Here is a 25,325-nt window from a genome sequence, read left to right on the forward strand (position 1 = left end):
GGTGTATACCTGCCAAGTGTAACACTTTTGCTCCTGACCTCTGAAGGCCTCAGATTCCAGAGGTGGCTCCTAGCTGGTTTTGCACATCAGGAGGGAAGTCTGTGTATTTAAAGAATAAAATGAAATCATTAAAAACCCCAGAGACAATCATACAGCTAAATAGATTATAGTTTAGTTACATGATGGATTATTTGGTAACTGCTAAGAAAAGTCACATTAACATATGTAAGGACATGGAAAAATGACCATTTTGACAAATAAAGTGACAAAAGCAAGATTCGGAACTTTATACATCCGGTATGATGTCGTTTGAGTAAAATGTTTCCATATGTTTCTATGCAAGGAAAAGTAAAAAATAAAGTTGGAGAAAATATTTAAAAATGGTAATCCTGCGTGGGCAGGGTGGGGTGGGGCAGAGAGAGAGATTAAGGAATTGGCTCCCATAATTGTAGCATAATTATAGGATCTGGCAAGTCCAAAATGTGTAGGGGAAGCCAGGAGGCTGAAGACACAGGTAAAGTTGCTGTTTGGAAATTCCTTTCCTTTGGAAAACCTCAGTCATTTCTGAGGCTCACTCATATTATGGAGGGTAATCTACTTTAGTCACATCTTAAAAATACCCTCACAGCAGCATCTAGACTAGGGTTTGGCCAAGTAACTGGGCATCAGAGCCAAGTTGACACATAAAACTAACCATTACAGCTTTCAAGAAATTCCCCTGCTTCTTCTTCGTTTTTTTTTTTTTTTCTTCCTGGTAATAGGCAGATTTTCTGGTTGGGTATTTCTCCCTTCCCCATGCTGTCTGGGTACTTTTCATGTATATTTGCACTTTCCCAGTAACAGTTACAGCTCAGGGGAGGTGAGGTGACTGAGATGGTCTCAGCAGTACAGGTTAATTTTAGAATTCTTGCTTGGAGTGCCAGAATAGAAGCCCTGCCTCCAGTGTAGAATGGGGTGCAGATGAGCCACCTGAAACCCATACCATCAAAGAAGTTTGTTTCGGAAAGGATGACACTGTGGAAGGCAGATCAGAGGGGTGGAAAGAAACTGCCCTTGAGACAGACTTCAGACCCTAGTTAAACCAACCCTAACCTCTGTCCTTTCTTTGGATTTCCCATTATGCAAACTCTTATTTAATCTAGTTTTTCTGTTCCTTGCAACCACAGTCTGCTAATACACAGCCTTTTGCAATTTTTCAACAAATATGGATTTCTTTTATAATAAGACTGTTGATTATATCCATTGATTCTAACACAAACTTTTTGTTTTCATTTTAAAATCTCTGGAATTGGAAGGTGTTATGGCAGGTCATAGTTTAGTAAAAACTTGTTTTGTAGTGTATATTAAAAATGGTGTATTTTATACTCAATAATGATTTAGACTTGATGAAAAATGTGATGTTTCATGTTTGATGGAAGTTATTTTTAAGGAAAATGGAATGTAAATGCTTAGGATATTTGGAAGAGTATGGCTGATACTCGTATTATTACTATATGGTGACCTGGATATCTCTGTATTTTTGGAATAGTTCAAGAAGAAATTAAAAACTAGAGTCTGATTTTGTTGTATTGCTTAAAATGAATATAAACCAGACTGATATAGAACACTTAGTTCCCCATTTTGGAAATGAGAGCAAATCTTTTCCTTACTAAGAATCTGTAGATCACTGCATGGGACGGCCTAGCAATAATTAGATGACATTTCAATGTCTATTTTTCTTTTTCTTGGGCTCTATCTTTTTTTTTTTTAATATTTTAGTTTCAAAATCAGTCCCCTCTAATTAAACTATTCTAGGCTGTTGCACACATGAGTAATAATAATAATAATAATAATATAATACATTTCTTCTATGTAGAATTGAAAAAACACTTTCAAACATGTTTTTGAATCTATTATGTGATATGATTCCCATAGTATTTCATGAGTTAGGCAGGGTGTTGTGATCCTTTTGGTATTCAAGAGACTTGCACGCTATCACAGGGTAGTTAGTGGTAGAAGTGGACTTCCACTGGACTAGAAAGAAAGGGCTGAACTGAAATGAAGTTTTATTGCATGAAGTTATGGTCTGTGTCATTAGCAAAGATAGAACACAATTTTAGAGTTTTTGAACCCTGGCTCAAGGTTATGTTTATCACTTCACGACCATCTTCAGTTCACATATATATTCCTGTCACTAAAAATGGTCATTGGTAACCTAAGGCCATTGTGATTCACTAGTTTTTTAAAAAGCCCTATTTATTTTGTGCTAATTCACACTGTGTTGCAAATAATTCAATAATGAACTATTCTAGGAACTATGGTCTAAGCACTGTTATAATTTATTAGACTGATTTGAATTTTAAAAATGATTTGGAATGTGTCTTACATTTACATTTTCTAAATGGGATTAGGAGGAAGATAGGAGAATGATCCTGTTAGAAATTAGGAGGTAGTTAGAATGAATTCAGGGGAAAACCCCCGGTAACTAAATGTTTTACTTCCAGTTGCTTTTTACAAAACTGCTGGTCTTGTGAATTACAGTCTCATCTCATTCAGCTATAGTTACTATCTTTTTAAAATTTATTTTTTCTCACATCCTCCTCTTTTCTAGGCAATGAATTTCTGGAAGGCGGATACTGCATCTCAGCTTTTCTCCCAGGTATATTCTTCCTAGCATGCTGCCTAGTGCTTCAAGACCTGTCAGCTGAATGTCTGTGCAAGCAAACACGCTGCTGCTGCTGCTAAGTCACTTCAGTCGTGTCCGACTCTGCGACCCCAGAGATGGCAGCCCACTGGGGATGGCCTTTATTTTCTGGGTGAAGTAAGTGGGCTCATGTGCTGAGACTTAAGGAGTAGGATCAGATTTGGGAACTGGAAAGCATGAAAGAAAAATTTCTCAGTTTAAGGCACATGATTTCCAAGCAACACGGAGATTCCAGATGAGGTTGGCAGCCACAGGACTTGGGCTTGGATTTGCGGGGAGGCAGATGGGGAATTCTCGACTGCCGGCTGCTTCCATTTTATCTAAGAGTGGTAGTGAAATAGATAGATGGGATATGGGGGTCTTTCAGCACCAATTTCTAGCTGATTTATAGCAGTGAACAGTATCCAACATTTTTAAAAGTTTAAGCATTTTACTTTTTTTTTTTTTAAGAAGACAATTATGTAAAGCAAATACAACATTACTATTCAGAAGTACTTAGAAAAACAGGGTAATGAAGCACCTTGTTTTATTGACCTGGACAAAGGCCTGTAAACTTTCTAGGAAATTTATTGAAGTGAAGATTCCATCTAACAAGGTAAGAAAAGGTTTTAGGTAGGCATTAAAGTAAAATAAAGAAAACAAACAAAAAAATCCCCCCGTACACCACAAATCCTGAACATAAAGCAGTTTTATATATTTAAAGGAATTGATACTTTCAATTCGTGTACTGAAAATTCAGTTAATTGGGACAACAGAGATAGACAAGGTCATTATTCTGATTATTTTAAGGAGGAGGAAAAGCAGCAAAGAAAATACAAAGATCCTGTATGGTGTAACCATGGATGGTTGAGGTGCAGAGAATGTCATTACTGCTACTGCTGCTGCTAAGTCGCTTCAGTCATGTCCGACCCTGTGCGACCCATAGACAGCAGCCCACCAGGCTCCTCCATCCATGGGATTTTCCAGGCAAGAGTACTGGAGTGGGATGCCATTGCCTTCTCTGGAGAATGTCATTAGCATGGCTATTTGTAACTGTGGATCATAGTTGCAGAATTCTCTTGGAGTTCCTTTGACTATCTCTGAGATTGTGATCCTGAGAGAAAGACTGAAAATAATTCCAAAAAGAATCAGGCAGTAGATAGAGGCAATTCAGACAAGACAGTGAAAGGGTTGAAAATGCAAATCATTGAGAAAGAACTTGTAATTAAGGGCACTTGGGGTTTCTAGACTGACCCCTTTTAAGACACAAAGTCCTAAAATAAAGATACAAAGTCCTTAGTGGTTATAAAGAAGAGTTCACTGCATCCCCCTCCTGAAAGGGTGAGTCTTTTGGTTGTCCTTGAAAGCAAGACAATTTATACTTTTTTTATTTTTAAAAATTAATATTCAATTTGTGAAAGTTACAAATCCAAATTCTAGTTCTTTCCTTCATTTAAAAATTAAACTTATAATTATTCTGTTTATAATCTAGTCTATTTAAAAAATTAATTTTAAGGACTATATATAAACTTGACATATTTGATTTTTTAAAAGCAATTACATTATCAGAACAAACACCTTCCCAGGCATTTAAATTACTCTTATAATCTATTAAATTTTATTTAGAAACATTAGGATTCTAAATATACCACTTATTCTGAATGTTATTAAGTCCACAATTCTTTTATATATTTCCATTTAAAATCACAAGTCTAAATGAATTACCTAATTACATATTTAAAATAGGAATCACAAGATTCATCTGATGGATCTTTTATTCTCCATTATTATACTCAATGCCAATTATGTGTAATGTTTTTTCTAACATTAAACATGAGAATATTATATATTTGGTTTACTTTTTCACTTTTCTCCTTTAATCTAACTTTTTCCTGGGTTGAGGGGAATGTGTCCTCCAAAGCAGACCGTGAGACAGGACTAGACTTTTCTTTTTAATTAATTAATTAGCTTATTTGGCTGTGTTGGGTCTTAGTTGCAATACACGGGATCTTTCGTTGCAGCACATGGGCTCCTCTCCAGTTGCGGTGCTCCGCCTTAGCTGCCCTGTAACATGACTGCAGCCATGAAATTAAAAGACGCCTACTCCTTGGAAGGAAAGTTATGACCAACCTAGATAGCATATTCAAAAGCAGAGACATTACTTTGCCAACAAAGATTCTAGTCAAGGCTATGGTTTTTCCTGTGGTCATGTATGGATGTGAGAGTTGGACTGTGAAGAAGGCTGAGCACCGAAGAACTGATGCTTTTGAACTGTGGTGTTGGAGAAGACTCTTAAGAGTTCCTTGGACTGCAAGGAGATTCAACCAGTCCATTCTGAAGGAGATCAGCCCTGGGATTTCTTGGGAAGGAATGATGCTAAAGCTGAAACTCCAGTACTTTGGCCACCTCATGTGAAGAGCTGACTCATTGGAAAAGGCTCTGATGCTGGGAGGGATTGGGGGCAGGAGGAGAAGGGGATGACAGAGGATGAGATGGCTGGATGGCATCACTGACTCGATGGACTTGAGTCTGAGTGAACTCCGGGAGTTGGTGATGGACAGGGAGGCCTGGTGTGCTGCAATTCATGGGGTCACAAAGAGTCGGACACGACTGAACGACTGAACTGAACTGAACATGTGGGATCTTTGTTCACCAATCAGGGATCAAATCTGAGTTGCCTGGATTGAAATGCAGATTCTTAACCTCTGGACCACCAGGAAAGTCCCAGGAGTGGAGTTTAAGTAGGATGTAAAGCAAACTGGGAGTGAGACACGGAAGGAAGTTAACTATCAAGGAGTATATTATCATCCAGTTATCACTGTTAGCCACTGGAATTTAATGCCAATGAGGAAACTCTGGGAGCCACTGTAGAACATGCATCTCCGAGTCATATCTTCCAAAGGTGAGGGAGCTGGGCTATTTATACACCAATTCCTGTTGTTCCTGGATTGAATACTGTTCCTGGGGGTCATTAACTCCCAGCACTTTCAGCCTACTGCACACAAGGGCAAAATGGCTTCAGTGGTCAAGAGTGCCCTCAGGCAAAGGAATATAGCAGCTGAGTTGGTAGGAGCATGAATTTGCTTGTCATTTTCTTCCTTCAGAGCTTCAATTGCACTTAACAACAAGAAGCCAATTTCATCGTTCTTAATTACTGTTACCTTCGAATCTTCCAAATGCTGGAGAAAATTGCATCAACCAATATATCCCCTTCCATTTGTATCATGCCCCAGTTCATCCTAGGTGAGTGTCTTCTTAATTGGGTTGCCACAGCATATCTGAGATCGTTTTCGACTCTACTCACCACCAGTAATGAGGCCCTCATTGTTTGTTTGCTATGAGTCATTCAGTTCTAGAATCCCAGCCTGAGGATCTGCTACTCAGAACCTCTTATCTCACTGACTGTCTTAATTTAAGCTTTCACAGAAGTAGATTCTTAGAAAAAGACTGCAGTGCAAAAAGTTTATTTGGGAGATGAGGCAAACCTCAGTAGGAGAACTGGGCAGTAAGACAAAGAGAGAAGACAGCCAATAAAAAGGAACATCGTCTGGCTAGATACCACTATTGGCTACTGGTGCAATCCCACTAGGGGGTCTTTGGGAGCTCTAACTCACACTTCAGTGTTATCTGCTCCCCTCCAGGGTAAGGGATTTGGGGTGTTTACTAATTCCCTTTCACATCAGTGGCGAGCTCCTGCAGAGGGCTGCTAATTCCTAGGTATTGTTGACCTGCTGCATAGTGGCTAGAAAAAGCCCATAGGGAAAGGAACACAGGCGCTGGCCACAGGCACCAAAGTGGTAAGCTCAAGGCGGTATTGACAAGGCACTTGCCAGCATCCCTGACACCACTGTTTTCCACTCCTTAAGATTTTTGCTCTGATTTGATATTAGGTATTTATGTAAAATAAGAATATTTAAAATTTTTAAAAAACTAATTAAAATTTCCAGAATTGCCAAAGCTTTTCAAATAACAATGGGGCATTTCCAGAGGGCTGGGTAGTAAGTGTGATTTGCAAGAGAAGACAGATTTGCTAAACTGAAATATTTAGTTAAGCTATTTATTTTTACTTCTGCTAATAAGGCTTCCAGATGTAGATGTGAAGGAACAGAATAAACATGTTTCTTGGATCACTAGAGGAAGGAAGGAATATGAGTCATGTGTGCAGAGACAGACGGCGATTTGTTTAGCGAGGCATTACCACTGCTGGGCATTAATATACCTGTTTTATTTTTACTTTTTAAAATTTATTTTTATTATTTTATCACATATATATATATAATCACACACACACATACATATACATGTATGCGTGGGTGCATGCTAAGTCGCTTCAGTCTGTCTGAGGCTTACCCTTGTTGTCATCTCCAGTAGAACTGCTCAGAAATTGGGGAGCTAATGAGTCCTGTTGAATATGCCTTCAAAAAGAGCAATACACAAAGCTCAAGCTGATTTGAAGGAAAATCTAACATTTCTTTTGGTTATCTAGCTGGGTATGCAATGTTTTGTTTTTTTTTTATAAGGCAAAAAACAAAACCCAGACCATCATCTGTATTTGTGCCTTGACTAACTGTTAGAAGAAAATGGGTCAATCAGCATAGTCAGGGCAGGAGAGACCCCCTGTTTAACTGATGAGTCTCTTATTCAGAATAAATTGGTTGGAATGAAAAAAAAAGGCCTGACTGTAGGACAACAGTCACTGATAAAGAGAATCAATAAGTATTTATATTTTAAAAATAATTTGTCTTAAGTGAACTTTTTGTTAAGAAAAAAGCATTTTATTTAAACATGAGGCTCTATGAGTTCAATATCACATTTTTAAATTGCAAAGGCTTCCCAGATGGTGCAGTGGTAAAGAATCTGCCTGCCAATGCAAGATCCACAGGAGATGCGGGTTCAATCCCTGGGTTGGGAAGATGCCCTGGAGGAGGAAATGGCAACACACTCCAGTATTCTTGCCTGGGAAATCCCATGGACAGAGGAGCCTTGTGGGCTACAGTCCATGGGGTCGCAAAGAGTCGCACATGACTGGGCATGCACATGTTACCATTACATATTATATTGGAAAGTGATCTGATTTGCAAGATAGCCTGATAGTTAGACATTAAACATTGTTTACTATTCTGTGTTTTCTTGCCAGACACTAGCATCAGCCCCTGGACTTACTCATCTAAGCTCCAAACTTTGGAGGATAGTGAATTCACTGAAGGAAAACAAAAGGCTTTATCCAAACTCCTTTTAATAATCTCTAGAGCTGGTCTGCTTGAGTGGCTCTGTGGTAGCCTTTTTGAGGTCAATGGAGATCATGGGTAATCTTCTTTGAAGAGACAAGAGGTCATTTTATAAAACCAGCCCATGTTTTGGAAAAGCTAGTTATTTCTGCTTCAGACAAAGTGGCAATGGAGAAGGTCTACAAGGTATGAGGAAAAGTACAACACGACAGTGCACTGGTGTTTTTTCACATTGTATGCATATTTCAGTGCACCTGTCATCTGGAACGTGGTCTTCCCCACTCGAAAGATCAAAAAGTTTAAATATGGGTGACTCAGCATCTTACATACTCATGGCTTTTAATGTTGATTTAAAATAAACATTTATAAAACATAAGGCATATATGTCAGACTTTCCTGTATGTAAAGCATTATATTAACTAAAGGTCATAGTCACATCATTCTGTACTTCAGGAATTTAGATAATGATTCTCCTCTTGTATCTTTTGTCTGCTACCAATTTAATGTAGTCCAGTGATGAATGTTTAAGAACATGTGCTTGCAGTGTTCTGATAAAAATGACTATCAAATGTGAATACAGTCCACATTTCCTACATATTCCATCAGTGATTAGTGGAGGAAAAATGTGAATAATTTATTGGTGAAAAGTTTGAGTTAATCTGCTGACAACTTAAATCATGCTTAATGGTTCCTAAGGATGTGGGGCTGTGGGGAAAAAAAGGGCAGGCTCTTTGTTATTAAGAAGAGTGATTCCTTGAAGGATCAAGAAAATAATTTCACCTTCTATAGAAAAAGTCAGCACACAATTATCAAATGTTTCCTCATAGTATAATTATCTTAGGTAAATATTTCTTCTTTTATTACATTTATAATCATTTGATATTTCTACATATAACAGTTTTATGTGGACTCATCCACAGATATATAATAAGGTAATATTTGTTTAAAATTATTTTTTAAGTGCACTTATTTTTTTAATTGGAATATAATTGCTTTACAATGTTAGTTTCTGCTGGACAACACCATGAATCAGCTATACCCCCTCCCTCTTGAGCTTCCCTCCCACTCCCCGGCCCCCCATCCCACCCTTCTAGGTCATCACAGAGCACTGAGCTGAGCTCCCCGTGCTAAACAGCAGTTTCTGCTAGCTATCTACTTTACACATGGTGGTGTGTATATGTCAATGCTACTCTTTCAATCCACTCTCCTTACCCTACTGTGTCTAAAGTCTGTTCCCTATGTCTGAACCCGTATTCCTACCCTGCAAGTAGGTTCATCAGTACCTAAATGCACTTATTTTTAAAAGATCCATTTTAGATCATTGCATTTGAGAAAAACATTTTAAATACTTAAATTAAAAATAAAAATGATTAAAACATGCAAATTACTTAGAAGAGCAGTCTATACAGAGAAGGCAGTTGGGAACAGGGCTTGAAAGGTAATGAGAGAACGTTTTTGACAATAAGGAGTAGGAGAAGATAAAAGAATTGAGATGCCTCAAGAATTGCCCATTTTAGGTAAAATTTAGGTGAATTATAATGACACAAAAAGTTAAAATGGATTGAATGCTTACCATGTTATATGTGCAATGTTTTCCATTTTATTTGCAAAAAGATCTCTCAAAATGAATGCTATGGTTTTTCGTCTTTTCAGATGAGGTACATATTTGTTTCTTAAGGTCATAGAGCTTTTAAGGTTTTGAGTCAGTGTCAGCCTTAAGAAGATGGGTTCATGTTTTTGAACACTCTGCTGTTTGGGTTGTTGCTTCCCTATTTCTGGGTTTGCCTGCTGTTATTCCACTCTGCAGGTCTATTTTCCAAAGAGATAGCTGGTTAGATATTTTCCAGAATGATCTTCCTTCATTGACTTCACTTTCTCATCTTTCTTTCCCTGATCAACTCATCAGTCTCACCACTTTTTATAAAACAACTTTGTATTTTGAAACAGTTTAAGGCTTACAAGAAGTAACAAAAATAGAGGCATCCCTCGTAGTCCAGTGGTTAAGAGTCCACCTTGCCATGCAAGGGACACAGGTTCGATCCCTTGTCTGGGAGGATTCCGTGTGCTGCACAGTAACTGAGCCTGTGTGCCACAACTACTGAGCCAGCATACCCTAAAGCCCATGTTCTAAAACAAGAGAAACCACTGCAATGAGAAGCCTGAGTACTTCAACTAGAGAGTAGCCCCCGCTCAAGGCAACTTGAGAAAGCCTGTGCGCAGGAACAAAGACCCAGCACAGTCAAAAATAAAGAAAGAAAGAAATAAAAATGTAGCAAAAACAGTGCAAGAGTTGTTGGTACTAATATTTTTTATTTCAGTCATTCTAATAGGTGTGTAGAGGTATCTCCCTATAGCTTTAATTTCCATTTCCCTGATGGCTAAAGATATTGAGGATCTTTTCATATCCTTACTTGCCATTCATACACCGCCTGGTAAAATATTCGTTCATCTTTTGTCAATTATCTAATTGGATTGTTTATTTACTGTTGAGTTTAGAGATTTCTTTATAAATTTTGAATACAAGCCCACTGTGAGGTATATAATTTGCAAGTATCCTCTCCCAGTCTGTGGCTTGTGCTTTCATCAGAGCAAAAATTTTAATTTTGATGAAGTTCAATTTGTGGATTTTATTTTCTTAGGGATCATGTCTTTAGTGTCATACCTAAAAACTCTCCTCCTAACTCCATGTCATGAAGTTTTTCTCTTATGTTTTTATCTAAAAGTTCTATGATTTTGCATTTCATGTTTAGATCTATGAGCTATTTTGAATTGAGGCCAAGGTTCTTCTTACTTATTTTTGCTTATGAGTATCTGATTGATCCAACCCCATCTGTTGACAAGACCATCTCTCCTCCCCACTAATTTCTAAAAACTGCCCTCACCATTGTTGCCAATGGCCTCTTACTTTCCTAATCACAGGAACAGTGGCCTGTAACAAATTTTAGCTAGGCAGTACTCGTCGATGGTGCGCTCTCTAAGGATGAAGCCAGAAATTCACTCCCCCAGACGTTGAGAGGATGGAAGGGAGTGCTGGTCTACCAGGCACCACGTTGGAGGAATGACACGTGTTCAGGGATGGCAGGAGCAGTCATGCTTCTGTACATGTCCTTCTCAGGTAGAAGAAACCAGGTCCCAAAGCACACACATTCTTTTTCAAACTGTGGTAGAAAATGATCTTTCCAGAATATTTTCATCTGTACTTCTTGAAAATAAGAAGACAATATTGTAGTTTTAATTTCTCCTTTCAAAATTATTTTTTCCTGTTGCAAAATTAATATATGCTCATTGTAATATTATACATCAGGAAATAATTAAAACACTTCTTCTTTTCTTACCATCTCCTCCTAGTCCTCCTTTTTTTCTTCTCCAGCTCCATCTCTTCTAATTTCTCTCCTTCTCCTCATTCATGGGGATGATATGCATAGATTTTGTTATATTTTTTTTAAAATTATGTATTTAGTTTTGGCTGCTCTGGGTCTTTCTTGCTGCATGTGGGGCTTTCTCTAGTTGTGGTGCACAGGCTTCTCATTGTGGCGGCTTCTCTTGTTGCAGAGCATGGGTTCTAGGGTGTGTGGGCTTCAGTAGTTGTGGCTTTTGGGCTTAGTTGCCCCATAGCATGTGGAATCTTCCCAGACCAGGGATAAAACCCATGTACCCTGCATTGGGAAGGCAGATTCTTAACCACTGGATCACCAGGAAAGTCCTGTATAGAATTTACAATGGTGTCTGCTTCTGCAGAAGAGAAAATAAGAGTAGTAGTTGAAGCGAATATGATAAAAGTTGACATGTTCAATCTTGGTAGTAGGGATATTCTGGTCTGCAGGCTTGAAATGTTTGAGGACTAAAATGAAAATGAATAAAAGCCCTCAAGGCATTTACTTTTAATTAATTAAAGGGTTAAGAGACACTAAACATCTATGACCTTTATTATTAAAATGGACTGACCGAAAGGTCAGAGGCAAAGCATTCCCACCATCCTGCAGATGGCTGAATGCTGCTCTTTACTATTTAAAGACTGTTATTAAACGACATGAAAAATAAGAGAGTGTAATCTATTCTGGACGTTGGGGGAGATGATGGATGGTAGATGGACGAGATTTTCTCTTGGTCTCTTTATAGGCTTGCTATTTCTTGGTAAATGTGACAGAATGAATAAATGACCTGTACGGCAATTTTGGGAAATTTCCTGATGTGTTAAGATAATAAGAACAGGCAAGTGAGCTGACTGCAAGCTATTAGCTCAGCAGGTCAGAACTGCCCTTCAGAGTCAAGTCACAAGTTTCATAGGTTTTCTGGGTTTAGTTTGCTGATGGGTCTTCTGCATTTGAATATGTTCCTTTTTGGCCCTAATCAACCACCTGATTAGATTTTGGAGACTTCACATCGAACATTGAAGTGAAGTCGCTCAGTCGTGTCCAACTCTTTGCGACCCCATGGACTGTAGCCTACCAGGCTCCTCCGTCCATGGGATTTTCCAGGCAAGAGTACTGGAGTGGGTTGCCATTTCCTTCTCCAGGGCATCTTCCCAACCCAGGGATTGAAACCGGGTCTCCCACATCATAGGCAGACTCTTTACCGTCTGAGCCACCAGGGAATCTAGGTTCTAAAGATAGAGGTGTCTGTCTAAAAGGTATAGCATTTTTCGTTCATACTGTATACTGGTGTCCATGTATTAAAGTGAAACAGAGAGTTACGGCAATCATTTAGATGATTCAGGAAAAAAAAATCACAAGTCTCCAGTTACCCAGACAGTTCTGGGTAAATTTATTTTTGCTACAAAATATTCAGAAAGTTACTTAATCTGTATATATCTATGCAAAATGATGTCAAACTGGGCTTCTTTGCCTGTCCCTGAACACATAATTTTACAGATAATGCTTTAATTTTTCCTTTGGAAAAATGAGAGCAATACTTTGCTCGGAAAAGTTTTCTAATGTTGGAATCTTTTCTCACCTTGGACAAGCCTCTTACTCTTCCTGGATCTCCCCTTCCTTGGCTTTAGAATGAAGAGTTTGGACTTCATGAACTTTAAGCTACCTTTTATCTTCATGCTTATAAATAAAAACCCTTATGAGTTCCCTCTCCCATTTAAAAAAATAAAAACAATTTTTAAGAACAGTTTTAGGCTCACAAGAAAATTAAGAACACACAGAGATTTCCTCTGCCCCCATGCATGCGTAGCCTCCCCCTACTATCAACATCCCCCACCAGAGGGCGGGGGCAGCTATAGGTTTGTACTGTGTTACAGTTGATGAACCTATATCTATACATCATAATCACCCCAAATCCATACTTTACATTAGGCTTCACTCTTGGTGTTATACATTCTGAGGGTTTGGACAATATATAATGACTAGTATCCTTTATTATAGCATCATTCAGAATATTGCACAAAAGAGATTATTTTCATTGCTCTAAAAATCCCCTGTGCTTCACCTATTTATCCCTCTTCCTCCTCCCTGCTCCTCAAAATCCTTGGAAACCACTGATCTTTTTACTGTCTCCAGAGGTTTGCCTTTTCCTGAATGTCATATAATGAGAGTCAAAGTGTCAGTTGCTCAGTCGTGTCCAACTCTTTGCGACTTCATGGACTACAACTCACATGGTGGGAATCATGTAATATGTATGTAGCCTTTTTCAGATTGGCTCCTTTCACTTAGTAATATGCATTTACGTTTCCTTTATGTCTTTTCATGGCTTGATAGCTCATTTGTTTTTAGCACTGAATAATATCTACTGTGTGGATGTACCAGTTTACTTACTGAAGGACATCTTGGCTGTTTCTAAGTTTTGGCAATTATGAATAAAGCTTCTGTAAACATCTGTGTGCAGGTTTTTGTGTGGACAAAAGTTATCAACTCCTTGAGTTAATACCAAGGAGTGCAATTGTTAGATCACATGTTAAGAGTAGAGCTTCCCTGGTGGCTCAGCAGTAAAGAATCTGCCTACCAATGCAGGAGATGTGGGTTTGATCCCTGGATGGGAAGACCCCCTGGAGAAGGAAATGGCAACCCACTCCAGTATTCTTGCCTGGGAAATCCCATGGACAAAGGAGCCTGGCAGGCTACAGTCCATGGGTTGCAAAAGTGTAGGATATGACTTAGCAACTAAACAACAACAAATTTACAGTGGAAGAACAGGCACCATAATTTTAGGTTATGATCATTTTCAACTAAGGCTGTATAGAAAAATGAGGTTTAAAAGAATATTTCATGGGAACTATTATACAGCTTGTTTAAGGGAGAATAGCCTCAAAGTAATATTGTTTTCTCCAATCCCTTAGCCCAGCATCTAAATTGGATGTGGTGGCAGAACTATCATTTTCAGGTAAAAAGTATGTGTTCCTGATACTAAAACAAATTGTTTATATGATTTTCAAGCACCATGCCTTATATTGGATTTTTGGAGTCATCAATTTAGCAGTAATTGACAATTATTTATTGAGGACTTTTTAGGTGACAGGACCATTAAATACATAATAACTGACCACAATAACATGCGGTCATTGACATCAAGAACCTTTCAGCTAGTGGGATATACTGACAAGCGAAGAGGAAATTACATTTCATCACGATGAGGGCTGCAATGAATCACATAAGGAGTTTCACACCCAATTCTGGAGATTATATGGATAAGAGAACTTGACTGTCAATATTCCTGGAAACAGCAGACTGGGAGGGGTATTCTAGGTGGTGCAAAGGCCCAGAGAGAAAGACTACATAAAACTGCTTGCCAAGTAATGTCAAAATATCTATTCTATCCTCTGTTGTCCTGCATCTTCAAGACCAGTGCTTGGATGGCCGCTCTGTGTGAAGCCTTATGGCACAGTCATCATAGTGGTAATAAAAATATTAATATCAATAATTCTATAAATTGCATTTGTTATTCATTCTTCTAAATTATTACCTGTTTCCTTACGTTTGACTGCAATTAAATTCTATTTAAGTTTTGAATGGTCGTAAAATACAAATAAGCTGTTATAACTTGTGGATGTTATGGGCAGAAAAACAGAGACATTTTTCTACTGTGAAAACATGTTGAAAACTCACAAAGATGATTTAAGAATATAATTTGTCAGAGGAAAAGGATTTGGGGTAAATTTTTCATTTAACGTCTTTAGTAACTTTTCTAAAGTGATTTTTCATAATCCTTGGGCATTTTTTTGTAAGCCAATATTTTTGTCTCAAGAAAAGTTGTTAGAAAACTTTCACAAAATAGCCTTCAACTTAAGGATTATGGCCAAGTTTGGCAATATAAACGCATATATTTTTTGAGGAATAGAACTTTTCTATAAATATTCACTCTGGATGAATACTCCTTGGAAATGTTCTTTATTTCAACTCAAATAAATTTTACATTGGTTTATGTGTCTTTTGTTTATTGAATAGGAGATATAAGTAGTTTCAGATGTGATGGAAATTCTTTTTATTCTTCAACTGACTTATTTAAACACCATCTATAAAATACTTGTTTACAACTAGAGTCTTTTTCGCTTGAGGACAGCTTAAAACTGCCTAAATATACACAGACTCATTGTTTGAAAGCAGTTTGGGGCTCTTTAGAGAAATGTACATCAGTTGCAGGTCATATATTTCATATTAAATTGTCCATTTTCTTGGACTGTGGACTGGAAGTATGCTGCTATGAACAAATAGAGAACAGTATTTTAAGTATATGGCCAAACTACATTTGTCAGTTACAGGAGCTTGCTAAGGGATCTTGCATAATATCTTTGAGAGTTTATTGTTGGTTTAAGGATGCTCTCATTGTGAGATTTTTTAAAAAGACAAACTCACTGAATTCCTAGAACTTCTGCACAAGAATGTCATCATCATAAAAACATGGGTTATTTATGCCAGTCATTTTCACAGTGTCTCTGTGGTTTCAGTTGGATGACATAACAGTCATCCAATGCTCATAAATGAGCATTGGGATACTATTTCTTTTTTTTTTTTTTTTTTTAATTTTATTTTATTTTTAAACTTTACATAACTGTATTAGATTTGCCAAATATCAAAATGAATCCGCCACAGGTTTACATGTGTTCCCCATCCTGAACCCTCCTCCCTCCTCCCTCCCCATTCCATCCCTCTGGGTCGTCCCAGTGCATCAGCCCCAAGCATCCAGTATCGTGCATCGAACCTGGACTGGCAACTCATTTCATACATGATATTTTACATGTTTCAATGCCATTCTCCCAAATCTTCCCACCCTCTCCCTCTCCCACAGAGTCCATAAGATTGTTCTATACATCAGTGTCTCTTTTGCTGTCTCGTACACAGGGTTATTGTTACCATCTTTCTAAATTCCATATATATGCGTTAGTATACTGTATCGGTGTTTTTCTTTCTGGCTTACTTCACTCTGTATAATAGGCTCCAGTTTCATGGGATACTATTTCTTAAAGTCATTCAATTGATGTATCTGAATTGAGATGCTGTTTCTTTTTCTGTTCTGTTTGTTTTGTTTGTTTTTGGAGCAGGGAAAGGTTTATTGCAGGGCTATGCAAGGAGATGAGGTGGCTCATGCCCTGAAAAGCCTCAAGCTCCCCGAAGGGTTTCAGCAAAGCATTTTTAAAGGGCAGGTGAGGGACGGGTCACAGGATACATGATCAGCTTGTGGACAATTCCTGTTTGCTCTTTAAAGTGGATGCAAATGTTTGAGTTGTTGGTAGCGAGCAGAGTTACTTAGTTTCAAGGGGATGAGTGGGATATTCTTTACTGAAATAAATTATTTAAAAAATGGTTTCAGTAGAGGAGAGAGAAACACTACTGAGTTATCAACTTGATTTTAGATATGAATTGAGTGTCTGAATATGGAAAGTTTATACCACAGAATCACAACCAAAAGAAAAATTATATTTGCTTTAGACCAAATGTAGTAAGAAAATGAGTTTCAGGAATGTTCACCAAGTCTCACCCGGAGCAATCATTCCCAATCTTTTCTCTGTTGAAATATCTTTGACATTCACATATGTGATAGATTCCCTTGGAAATATCCAGATGTTAAAGGAATTCTCAGTATTTTTTCACACATCATAGTGTATAACTGCTACCTCTATTAACACTTACTGACATAGTGGTAAACTGTGGACTGCTAGTCAGGGTAAGTTGTGGTTATACACAGTTCTCATATATTCAAAGTAAATGAATGAGAAAGACACAGAATATGCTTGAGTTCACCCTGTATCACATTTTAAAAAAGAAAATAATTTAAAATGTCAATACTTCACTGTTTTCAGCAAACACACTAAAGCATGCCTCATGCTTGACCACTGTACACTAGTCTATGACTACTCATCTAGAGGACACTGCCTATGGAGAATTATGAATTATCAAGATTTCACTATTACTGTTGGGAAGAGGATTTCAAGACCTGAATTAACTGTGACATACTGATTTTATTGAAGGGAGCTGTTCACCAACAGCATGTATTGATTATGTTTCTAAGAGGAATGCTTTGATGGAATTTTGAAATCAATATGTATGTGTATTTCCATTAGGACTTAAATCAATTGTAGTTTTTATGCAGATGATGGTGACCCATCTGGGCATTAAAATTGATGAATTATGGATAAGAATAATGAATGCACTTCATTTACATCAATCATGATTTTTCAGAATCTCTGGTTGGGTATCATTTCTGGAGGGCTTGTGATACTGACCAGGGTTCTTGGTCTTCTCCAATTAATAGAAATCGACTACAGGCCAGACAGGAAATTCAGGCAAGGCTTTACTGGGGTCCCTGCTGCAGCGGGGGAGAGTGAGAACAAACAGCAGATTCCCTTGCTTGCTCAGTCCCTGAGGTGGGGTGAGTTTGTTCCTTAAATGCGGTGAGAGTAGGAGTGTGTGCAGGGGTCGGCTGGTGGGGTGGCTTAGGTGGGTTTGCCCACCCCTCTGGTGGTGTTGAGTGCAGGGGGCATGTTCAGTACCCTGCTTATGCTCTCAACACCCTGTTTTTGCTCCAGGCTTCTCAAAAGTGGCAGTTGGTCTGTTTTTATCTTTTGTCCATAATTTTGCCCTAACTGTGCATGCATGCGGTTATGTTTAGTCCCATACAGTTTCTTTATATTTTGTTGCTTGAGGAAGGGTTCATTCCAGGTGCAAGCATTGCAGCACTGCAGCAAAGGGTCCCAGGGCCCAGCCTGTCTCATTTGGAGAATTAGAACTTGGACATATTTGAATAAATATTATATACCTGGTGTTGTGCTTGGCCAGGTTGTATGTGCTTTTTTGAGAATTAACCAGATTGCTTTTCTGTGACACGCTTTTTAAAGGTTGTAAAGGCACAAGTACACACAATGACATCATTTACAAGGTCTGAAACACAGAGAAGGTAAAGACATAGAGAACAGTGGCTCTCAAGTTTTTCTCCAGTGGAGAAATAAGAAACTATATGACAACAAAATATACAAAGAATATTTTGACAAAGAAAATATTTGAAGTGGAAGATTGCTGTTTTTATCTTAAGAACAGCTGAATTAAATATTTTCCTTTAATATGAATTAAAATTTTACACAAGCAGAGTGATATATAGAAAAAATAATGTAAGCTTCACTTTTTTCCCCTTATAAAACATCTTGAGGGCAGCAAGAAGACTTTAATGAGATACTAAGAAAGAGAAAGGAAAGCCTTTGTGTAGATAAAATGGCAAGGGATGGGTTAGGTAAATGTGTACTGTAGACACATGTAGTGCTGGCTTCTTTTGTAAACAGTGCAAGACTTGAGTCAACTTGTCTACTGTTCCCTCAGGTCAAGAAGCAACAGTTAGAACTGGACATGGAACAACAGACTGGTTCCAAATTGGGAAAGGAGTACGTCAAGGCTGTATATTGTCACCCTGCTTATTTAACTTCTATGCAGAGTACACCATTCGAAATGCCAGACTGGATGAAGCACAAGCTGGAATCAAGATTGCTGGGAGAAATATCAATAACCTCAGATATGCAGATGACACCACCCTTATGGAAGAAAGTGAAGAGGAACTGGAGAGTGTCTTGATGAAAATGAAAGAGTAGAGTGAAAAAGCTGGCTTAAAACTCAACTGAAAAAACTAAGATCAAGGCTTCTGGTCCCATTACTTCATGGCAAATAGATGAGGAAACAATGGAAACAGTGACAGACTTTATTTTGAGGGGCTCCAAAGTCACTGCATATGGTGACTGCATCCATGAAATTAAAAAATGCTTGCTCCTTGGAAGAAAAGCTATGACAAACCTAGACAGCATATTAAAAAGCAAAGACATTACTTTGTCAACAAAGGTCCATCTAGTCAAAGCTATGGTTATTCCAGTAGTCATGTATGGATGTGAGAGTTGGACTATAAAGGAAGCTGAGTGCCGAAGAATTGATGCTTTTGAACTGTGTTGTTGGAGAAGACTCTTGAGAGTCCCTTGGACTGCAAGGAGATCCAACCAGTCCATCCTAAAGGAAATCAGTCCTGAATATTCATTGGAAGGACTGATGCTGAAGCTGAAATTCCAATACTTTGGCCACCAAATGATGGGAAGAAATGACTCTTTTGAAAAGACCCCAATGTTGGGAAAGATTGAAGGTAGGAGGAGAAGGGGATTATAGAGGATGAGATGGTTGGATGGCATCACCAACCTGATGGACATGAGTTTGGGTAAGCTCCAGGAGGGTTGGTGATGGACAGGGAAGCCTGGCGTGCTGCAGTCCATGGGGTCACAAAGACTCAGATATGACTGAGGGACTGAAATGAACTGTTCCCTCAGGTATTTCCTCAAACTATAAAATGACTTTTTCTACGTTTCTAATAATGAAATCAACTTAATCACCAGAATAAAGCTCTGGCAGCTTACTTTTGGATACAGTTCCGGCAACAACATGGATAATCTACACTGGCTTTATCTAAAGAGTCTTTTATGTATTTATCTATTTATTCAATACTTATTATTATTGTCAGCAGTGATACTAAGTCTTAGGGAGCACAATTTTTCTTTTTTAAATCTATTTTTTTTTTCAGTTTACTGAGAAGAGTGAATTTAAATAGTAGAAAACTATTCATATGGGGAAAAATAGCAACAGCATTCTTCCCAATCACTACATTTGAAAAAAATAAAAATTACATTATAGTATAGCTGAGCCTAAGATTATGGTATCTGCTCCCATCACTTCATGGCAAATAGATGGGGAAACAGTGGAAACAGCGGCGAACTTTATTTTTTTGGGCTCCAAAATCACTGCAGATGGTGATTGCAGCCATGAAATTAAAAGACGCTTACTCCTTAGAAGGAAAGTTTTGACCAACCTAGACAGCATATTAAAAAGCAGAGACATTACTTTGTCAACAAAGGTCTATCTAGTCAAGGCTGTGGTTTTTCCAGTGGTCATGCATGGATATGAGAGTTGGACTGTGAAGAAAGCTGAGTGCCAAAGAATTGATGCTTTTGAACTATGGTGCTGGAGAAGACTCTTGAGAGTCCCCTGGACTGCAAAAAGATCCAACCACTCCATCCTAAAGGAGATCAGTCCTGGGTTTTCATTGGAAGGACAAATGTTGAAGCTGAAACTCCAGTACTTTGGCCACCTGATATGAAGAGCTGACTCATTTGAAAAGACCCTGATGCTGGGAAAGATTGCGGGCAGGAGGAGAAGGGGACAACAGAGGATGAGATGATTGGATGGCATCACCGACTCAAAGGACATTGGTTTGGGTGAACTCCAGGAGTTGGTGATGGACAAGGAGGCCGGGCATGCTGCAGTTCATGGGGTCGCAGACATGACTGAGTGACTGAAATGAACTGAACTGAACTGATAGCTGAGCCATTGTGACCAATTGTACAGAAACATCACTCTCCAAATACCCATGTACTTCTGCAAATTCTCTAATACTCAGATTGTTAACGGAGAAGGCAAGGCAACCCACTCCAGTACTCTTGCCTGGAAAATTCCATGGATGGAGGAGCCTGGTAGGCTGCAGTCCATGGGATCGCTAAGAGTTGGACATGACTGAAACGACTTAGCAGCAGCAGCAGCAGCAGCAGATTGTTAAATACGGTCCTGTGATTAGTTATGGTGAATGAGTTGTGAGTAGAAGCAGAACTGATGTGAGTCACTTCTAGGTCAAAGCATTTATTAACAGGTGTGTGACTCTCTGGTTCTTTGTTTCTTATCGTGGTGACCTGGGAGCTATGTGTTCCAGATGGCAGAGCTTTAAGGGGGAATTAGACTGGGTCCCCAAATCACCACTTGAAGGGAGCTGTCCTGAAGAGACTCTAGACTCATGGCAGACTTGCTGTGTGTTAACTCACTGAGAGATCATCCTTGTTGGTTTTTCAGCAGAGCTTAGTCTATACTGACTAATCAATAGCCAATATCTCTTATTTCATTGCTGGTGCTAGTCAGTGTCCTGGGATGAAACTCTTAAGCCCATTGACTTTGTTCTAAAGGAACGTGAGTCCCCTAACCTTTCCCTTCTATTCTCCAATGCCTTTGTTTGTAAATTAAATACAGAGCTTTGACCGCAATCTCTTCTATCTCTTCCCTTCCTTTATTACAAAGTTTGTATTTATGACCCAGTGCTTTTAGCTGGATAAAGAAAGATACTTCATGTTAGACTGGAGTAGGCTAGGTGATTATTATCCATGCTCTAGATGAGCATGTTGCTAGATTTTTATTAAATAGAACCTTTGGAACTTGAACCTATTGACGATGACAGTGCTGAGAGATAATCGCACCTAAAAGAAATTGGGGGCTTCCCAGATGGCTCAGTTGGTAAAGAATCTGCCTGCAAGGCAGGAGATGTGGCAGAACTGGGTTCGATCCCTGGGTTGGGATGATCCTCTGGAGGAGGGCATGGCAACCCACTCCAGTATTCTTGCCTGGAGAATCCCATGGACAGAGGAGCCTGGAGGGCCAGACATGACTGAGGCAACTGACCATGCATGCAAGAGAAACTGGAGCTGACAACCAATATTGTCTAGATAATGATGATGGTGAAGGTAATACTAACATCAGCTAATATCTCAACAGTACTCTGTACCAATCGGTGCTCTAAATCCTTTCTCTATATTAAATTATTTAGTTATTTAATTTATAATGAATGATTTTCTCCCTATCCCTAATTGCTGTGAATACCAATCTCATTTTACCACTTTGTGAAATCTCTCCCAACTTCTGCAGAAAAAAATTGTCACTCTTTCTTCTGAGCTTCCTTACCTCTTTATACATATCTTTATTAAAGCTCTGACAACATTATATTACGATTATTTGTTGTTGTATCTGGGTCAAAACATCCTTCACAAAGGATGTTTCTTGTTCAGTTTTGTATTCCTAAAGCTTAAATATTGTCTGTAACATCAATAAATGTATGATGAATGGTTGAATAAATAAATGAACAAATGAATGAATAAATGAATGAAATTTTATGAGGCTTTTGTTTCTTATGACCAAGAGAAAATAGCTAATTAAGAGACTAGAGACTTTTTTTTACAGTTAAAACATAAAACTTTTTTTACAGCTTTCAGTTCAGTTCAGTTCAGTCGCTCAGTCGTGTCCGACTCTTTGTGATCCCATGAATCACAGCACGCCAGGCCTCCCTGTCCATCACCAGCTCCCGGAGTTCACTCAAACTCATGTCCATCGAGTTGGTGATGCCATCCATCCATCTCATCCTCTGTCGTCCCCTTCTTCTCCTGCCCCCAGTCCCTCCCAGCATCAGGGTCTTTTCCAATGAGTCAACTCTTATGAGGTGGCCAAAGTACTGGAGTTTCAGCTTCAGCATCAGTCCTTCCAATGAACACCCAGGACTGATCTCTTTTAGGATGGACTGGTTGGATCTCCTTGCAGTCCAAGGGACTCTCAAGAGTCTTCTCCAACACCACAGTTCAAAAGCATCAATTCTTTGGCGCTCAGCTTTCTTCACAGTCCAACTCTCACATCCATACATGACCACTGGAAAAACCATAGCCTTGACGAGACGGACCTTACAGCTTTAGGATAACCCTAAAATTTTATTAAAATAATTCTGGGCTTTGCCTTCAATGCAACTTTAATCAGATGTCTTCCTTGGCCTGGCTACTGAGATGTGACCCAAAGGGGAATGACATGAGCATTTTCAAGGATTTATTTTTAAGAAGAATTCTCTTTTATGCTTAGAAAAAGCTATTTCAGACCCTTGGAACATGGATATAAAATGACCTATGGCTCTCAGCAAGGGTCTAAGGACCTAATTTTTCATAAGAAGGAGATGTTGGATCTCTTAAGTAACTTGAAAGCAAGGATGTAGAAACTTAAAACCTAGCAGCAGAACAAAAGTACTCCTTGGTGCTTCACTAGGATTACTAGTTTACATTGTTATTATACAGTGCTTTTTTAAAATTGGAATATAATTATTTTACAATGTTGTGTTAGTTTCTGCTGTACAACAATGAGAATCAGCAATGTGTATACATATATCCCTTCCCGCGTGAGCCTGCCTCCCACCAACATCATTGCACCTTCTAGGCCATCACAGAGCACCAGGCTGAGCTCCCTGTGCTATACAGCAGGTCCTCACTAGTTATCTGTTTCACACATGGCAGTGTATAGATGTCAGTTCAACTCTCTCAATTGGTCCCCAACCTCTGTGCCCACAAGTCCATTCTCTATGTCCCTCTATTCCTGTCCTGCAAATAGGTTCATCAATACCATTTTTTCTAGATTCCATATATCCTATTATTACTACCAAAACAAACAAATAATGCGGCTGAAGCTTTTCTTTAGGTTTAGGGAATATCTGGAGCTCACTTCTGAGAGTGTTTCATCACAAGTGGTTGGGTCATAGGTATATTTTTTCAACAGCTCTTAGGAGTCCATAAAAAACTATATCATTACAGAGATTTCATCTTTGTGGTAAATGTAAGTAATCAGGAAACTCTAAAACTCTGAGTACCAATTGATTTGTACCAATACTTGTAAAAATAATAGATTATGTTTTGTAACTGAATTTTGATAATATTTATACAACCTACAAAGTAATTTTACTAAAGTACTTATTCAATGTATAGAAACAGTTCATGAGGCACATTGAGTGGGTGTTATTATTAATTCTTATTTTACAGATGAGAGGAAACAGACTCTTGGTAGATTACATAACTCAGCCAAGACACAGATGACTCACATTTTATGTTCTGACTTAGATCTCATGGTCCCAGCATGACAGTACTTGATCCTCCTTCTCCCACTGATCCAGCTTCACGACCAGCCTCATTAGGATCTGGAGGAGAGCAGGAGGAAGTGGAGATGGGGGCCAAGAAACGTTCTCATAGATTATTTAAAGTTTACTCATGGGACCTAGAAACTTCAAGTGTCAGAAACAGAACTGACATCAGAGCTTATGGTGTGGTTGTCGATAAGCTCTATTCATCTGGCCTAATGACTGAGTTTCAGATTTCTCTCTCTCTTTCTGTCTTTGTCTCTCTCTGTCTCTTCCTTTTGGGAATTTGTTTATCTACAGAGACATATGATTCATTCAGTAAATATTTACAGTGCTCTCATCCACTTCCCCAGAAAATTTTCCTCCCTGATGTCTGCCTGGCCCTATTGGAGTCTCACAGTAGCTTCTGAAAGGAGGAGTTCAGCACTGCTGGCTTCTTTGCTGATTTAATTGGCATTATAATTAGGAGCAAAAAAGATCACATACTTGTGATCTATAGGTAAGCTGTAGGTAAGGGCCTATGTGAGATATTTGGGGTGAGCCGAAAATGCAATAAAACACCCCTCAAGGACTTTTTAATCTAGTAAAATAGTTTCCAGGCCGAAAAATTATGTGTCAGCTCATGGTTTTTCCTCTCTTAATCAATATAGATATTTCAGTATTCAAGACTCAGTGTAACTAGGAAAAAAAAGACATATTCATTTATTTAATAAACAGTGGATGGCTACTATGATCAGGTGACATCCCAGGCCCCATGGGTGCAATGCAGCCTGAGACGACCTTATCCCTTGCCTTTCCTCAAATGGGAGAAATCATTTGAAAGGAAGTAAATATACAAATAAATGGTGCAAGTTGTGTTACCTGTGATGAGGAAACAAACAAAAAACCCAGAGGGCTAAGAAATGGAAAAACACATCTGAATGTGATTACCTTCAAGAAGGATGTCCAGGAACGGCATCTCGGAGGAGGTGGCGTCCAAACTGAAATCTAAAAGGGGGACAGGAGCCAATCTTATGGAGAGAGAAGGGAAACACATTCTAGGCGAAGGGAACAGAACATACAGGAACTCAAACACAACCTAGTGCAAGCAGAAGGGAGTTTTTGGCTATGTGAGCAGAAGTCCAGGAGTAGATCTCATTTTAGGGCACCCTGGAGTCAAAGCCTTAAATGATGCCTTCAAGATTTGGTCCTGCTTGCACCCGGCACCTTTGCTTTCCGTGTGTGACGTCATTCTCAGGCGCCTCCTCGGCAGCTCACAGCCCGCCTGGAGCAGCGCT

General features: G+C 38.8%; 1 long non-coding RNA gene across 2 annotated transcripts; it reads right to left on the reverse strand.

The window, feature by feature from the left end:
* On the reverse strand, window positions 1-25,261 carry LOC129635961 (uncharacterized). Of its 2 annotated transcripts, none has more exons than XR_008706563.1 (3): window positions 24,979-25,261; window positions 24,013-24,108; window positions 1-99 (listed from the first exon to the last, which is right to left on the reverse strand). It is a non-coding gene; the product is annotated as an uncharacterized LOC129635961 (long non-coding RNA). The 2 variants fall into 2 exon arrangements; XR_008706562.1 differs by lacking the exon at window positions 1-99 and adding an exon at window positions 10,229-11,092.
* Window positions 25,262-25,325: the final 64 nt, after the last annotated feature.

This window comes from Bubalus kerabau, chromosome 21 (genome assembly GCF_029407905.1).
Source record: "Bubalus kerabau isolate K-KA32 ecotype Philippines breed swamp buffalo chromosome 21, PCC_UOA_SB_1v2, whole genome shotgun sequence".
In the NCBI taxonomy this organism is placed as follows: domain Eukaryota; kingdom Metazoa; phylum Chordata; class Mammalia; order Artiodactyla; family Bovidae; genus Bubalus; species Bubalus kerabau.